This window comes from Strix uralensis, chromosome 11 (assembly GCF_047716275.1).
Source record: "Strix uralensis isolate ZFMK-TIS-50842 chromosome 11, bStrUra1, whole genome shotgun sequence".
Classification (NCBI taxonomy): Eukaryota; Metazoa; Chordata; class Aves; order Strigiformes; family Strigidae; genus Strix; species Strix uralensis.
In genome coordinates, this window is record NC_133982.1 from 5,252,272 (window position 1) to 5,257,377 (window position 5,106).

A 5,106-nucleotide genomic window follows, 5' to 3' on the forward strand; every position below is an offset into this window, starting at 1 on the left:
CATGTCTTGTTTTCTGTTTTAAGATTCCAGTGTATTTGTTCAGAGTCCTGGTGTGGTAGAAGCATAAGCTTTAGTATGAAAACACCAGTTTTAAGTGGCTTCATTTAAATGGATCTGTATTTAAGGTTTGGTAGAAGCTTGATTGTATCATATTTGTTCCTTTTTATTTGAAAGAATACTAGAGAAACACAGCACAACAATCTTGTTTGAACTTGGTGGAAAGTTAACATCGTGTGAATACAATTAAGGAAGAATCTATTGCCTCTCAACAGCGGGGGGATGAATAGCTGCTCTATAACTGCTGTATGTTAATTATGCATTAATGTGTCTTATGTTATTCAGATGCTTAGTCACTGCTCTGCTTTCTCTGGCTTCAGTTGTCTCCTTCTTTGCAGAAGCCAAGAATGTTCAGGATTTCTACCAGTTGCTTATGTGCTTTATCATGCAAAGTGGACATGCTCAGCCAAACTGACATCAACATAATATTCTCAAATACCTGAAGAAACATCACTCAAGAAAAGATAATTCTAGTATGTGTAGCCTGTTGTTAAGGCAAATATATTCTGTGGGGGATTTAAGTTTCTTACAATTGTTACACTGCTGTAGAAATATACTTTTGGAATCCTGTATTAATTTCTAAAGGTGGGTTTCAGATGATATGCCCCTGGCTTAACCTGAAAGGCCTCCTGGGACTCTGGTATTAAATGTCCTGGATGTGGTAGCAAGCCTCCTTACAACCTACTATTAGAAGCGTTCATGAATTTAAGGATTATCTGCATTGTGTTATATTGCATATTGTACGTATGCTTGGTAAAATCCCAGACTAATAAGATCAAGACAACCCTGGCTTGTAAGAATCAGACCAGGGCGGTTTCAAAGCAGACTTCTGTGTTGCACAAAACAAAGCTAAGGATGCTTCAAAAAGTAGTCAGGCTCTTACTAGCTACAAGGCAGAAAAGCTCCACAGTCAAGAGCTTTAACATACCTCTTTGAAGTGAGGATAGTTATGGAGAGATCACAGTGCATGTACTTATTAATCTTGCTGGAAGATACGGGATTGTAGTAGAGATGATTTGACAATATAACACCAAGTACTTGCTTGTAGATCAGGGAAGTATCTGCTTGCCTTTAGCAAATGTAGAGAATTCATGCTGGAATATGGAAACCTTTTCTGAATCTAATCAATAAATATTTTACAGCTTTGTTTTGTCATAAAACACAGTCTGAACAAAGCCCAACTGAACTTTTAGCTGTTGAATTAGTTGTTTTTAGGAACCAGTGGCCTTCTTTCATTACATGATTTGTTGGTAGATCTTGCATGTGTGGATAGAGTTATGGTGTTGTGTTTTTAAAAAAAAAAAAAACAAACCTAAACTTGCAAGGGTCTAGTACATTGTATTTTTTATGTCTCACTGAAGTTGGGAACAAGTGGTATCTCTTCAGTATTCGGACATGAATACAGCTGTAATACAAGCAGGCTGGTTTTACTACTTACAGTCTTTGAATGATCCTGTATTGTAAATGTGCTTGGGTTGCTGTCTGCTAATTGGTGCAAACAGTGGGATTCATACTCAAGTGAGGAGGCATACCCAAGTTCTCATACTCAAGTGAGGAGGCATACCCAAGTTCTCATACTCAAGTGAGGAGGCATACCCAAGTTCTCATACTCAAGTGAGGAGGCATACCCAAGTTCTCATACTCAAGTGAGGAGGCATACCCAAGTTCTCATACTCAAGTGAGGAGGCATACCCAAGTTCTCATACTCAAGTGAGGAGGCATACCCAAGTTCTCATACTCAAGTGAGGAGGCATACCCAAGTTCTCATACTCAAGTGAGGAGGCATACCCAAGTTCTCATACTCAAGTGAGGAGGCATACCCAAGTTCTCATACTCAAGTGAGGAGGCATACCCAAGTTCTCATACTCAAGTGAGGAGGCATACCCAAGTTCTCATACTCAAGTGAGGAGGCATACCCAAGTTCTCATACTCAAGTGAGGAGGCATACCCAAGTTCTCATACTCAAGTGAGGAGGCATACCCAAGTTCTCATACTCAAGTGAGGAGGCATACCCAAGTTCTCATACTCAAGTGAGGAGGCATACCCAAGTTCTCATACTCAAGTGAGGAGGCATACCCAAGTTCTCATACTCAAGTGAGGAGGCATACCCAAGTTCTCATACTCAAGTGAGGAGGCATACCCAAGTTCTCATACTCAAGTGAGGAGGCATACCCAAGTTCTCATACTCAAGTGAGGAGGCATACCCAAGTTCTCATACTCAAGTGAGGAGGCATACCCAAGTTCTCATACTCAAGTGAGGAGGCATACCCAAGTTCTCATACTCAAGTGAGGAGGCATACCCAAGTTCTCATACTCAAGTGAGGAGGCATACCCAAGTTCTCATACTCAAGTGAGGAGGCATACCCAAGTTCTCATACTCAAGTGAGGAGGCATACCCAAGTTCTCATACTCAAGTGAGGAGGCATACCCAAGTTCTCATACTCAAGTGAGGAGGCATACCCAAGTTCTCATACTCAAGTGAGGAGGCATACCCAAGTTCTCATACTCAAGTGAGGAGGCATACCCAAGTTCTCATACTCAAGTGAGGAGGCATACCCAAGTTCTCATACTCAAGTGAGGAGGCATACCCAAGTTCTCATACTCAAGTGAGGAGGCATACCCAAGTTCTCATACTCAAGTGAGGAGGCATACCCAAGTTCTCATACTCAAGTGAGGAGGCATACCCAAGTTCTCATACTCAAGTGAGGAGGCATACCCAAGTTCTCATACTCAAGTGAGGAGGCATACCCAAGTTCTCATACTCAAGTGAGGAGGCATACCCAAGTTCTCATACTCAAGTGAGGAGGCATACCCAAGTTCTCATACTCAAGTGAGGAGGCATACCCAAGTTCTCATACTCAAGTGAGGAGGCATACCCAAGTTCTCATACTCAAGTGAGGAGGCATACCCAAGTTCTCATGTAGGGGTTGAGATAATACTGGTTTCTGCTACCATACTTTCTGCTGTCACTTCCAGTTATGTAGACTTCCTGAATTCTGAAGGTGATTAGAAGCCAGACAGCTTAAATATCTGCTACTGGTTCAGTATAGTTTAGCTTGGTTAATGTTGAATATTGCCATACTACTAAAAGCCTTGGGTTGGCTGTAAATCTGTTTTGCTTAGAATTCCAGAACTGGAAACTGATCTGGCAGGCTTCTGAAATTCAGTCTTTGGTTCCAGTATAGCTCTGGAGAAGAATTTCTTAATCCTGAAGCCCTATAGAAAAGGAGACAGTTTGATACTAAAGCCAGATGACAAATGAGGCTTACATAGCTGTAGTTCATTTATCTGTGTCCTGTTAAAAGCTTTAAACAATGAAAGCAAAGTAGGTGGTTCTGCTTGTCAAGGGGGTCCTGTTACTGTGCATTATAGATGTAAAACTGCAGGTGTAGTTTGCACCTATTTGTGGAAGTGCTGTTCTGTGGACCTATTTCAATAGAAATTGTGGCTTATTTAGCATTTAACTTTGCCTATAGGACAGCACTATATTTGGGTGAATATACAGAGAAGCTACTCCTTTGTAAATATATTAAAGCACTAGTATTAAAATGTGTCTTGATATGCTGAGCTGCTTGCTGTCCCTGTGAGCAATGTTTCTTGCTTTTATCGAAAGCCCCTTGATTTTTCCTACAACTAAAGTATATACATTTCCAAAAGCCTGTGTTGTGTCTGAGAAGAGCTTCTACTTGTCTGGCTAAATTCCCACATATGCTGGACTCAGGCTGCCTGCTACTGTTAATAAAACTCTGCTCTTGGCAAACTATTCATGTACTAAGAAAAATAACAGTAGAAGACTAGATTTCTGTCCTGAGAGTGAGAGTGCTATTACAGACTGTTTTTCTTCTAGCGAGCTGGTGAAGCCATATGCCTTTCTGTTTCACTCCTTGCCGAACAGTTTAAGCAAGGTTTGCATCCTACCTTTTTTTTCCCCACCTGAGTCAGAAGGTTTGCATTGCAATGAGATTTTGTTTTTTGTTTAGTGTTTTTTGCTGTTGAGCAAGGAACCATGTTAGTATTAAAGAACAGTGGAAAATTCTGATCAGCGTGGGCCTGTCTATCACGTTTAGTTACCTGTATTGGGAGTCATTCCTTTTAAATGAAGTTATACCATAATGAAACTCAAGCTTCTGTAAACATCCAAAGCAGTATTTTCCAGTGGGGACTTTGTTGTTATAATGAACAGAATAAACCAAGAAAAAACTAAAAACTCAGGTGTAAGCAAGATGGAAGAGTTTTTCTTTAGTACGTTTTTAGTTGGTAGTTGTTTTTCTGACTGTTACTGTTGAACCCTATTTAGCATAGGACTTTAATTTGCACTGTAGTATAAAGTTACCTCCACTAGCTAGTTCGAGATAAGCTCAGGTGTCAAAGGCAATTGAGCCATGACAATATGCAGTTTAGTAGGGACTACTTAGTGAGAAAAATACCATAAATCAGCCTGTGCTTAACCAATGCTATGAGTATCACAGGTCCATTGCTTCCAGTACCAACTAGTTTGGTTTGCTCAATAATGCCACAGTTTGCAGTGTAGACTATGCAAGCCATGTGTTAATTTGACTTGCCCAGTGTCTCTGATTTGTGCTGTGATCCTTTATCTTTCTCATTGCCCCTTTTCCTGTGTTTCCGAGCTAGTTTACACTCTTGAAACTTATACTTGAACACCATTCTCATTAACGCTGCGAACAGGAATTCTTAATTTCTCTTTAACTTTAGCATCACTGAATAACTGCCTTTTTTTCCTTCTTCAGGCACAGAATCCACATGTATTAAGTATTTTTAAGGTCAGCATTCTAGCAAAGGGAATATTAAGCTTCTTCCCTTCCTCTTTGTGGAAATCTTCCATGTATTCGAGGGATATATTTTCTGTGACTGTTAGAAAAAAAAATCATGGGCTTAAATTGCAGCAAGTAAAATAAGGTTGATGATACCTCAGGAAATACTTTTTTTTTCTTACTGAAAGAATAAATAAGCTTTGGATTGCATTAGACAGGGACGTTGGTGTCACTGTAGTTTGTCCTTTCTAATATGCTCATACCTGCCAGTGCTTTT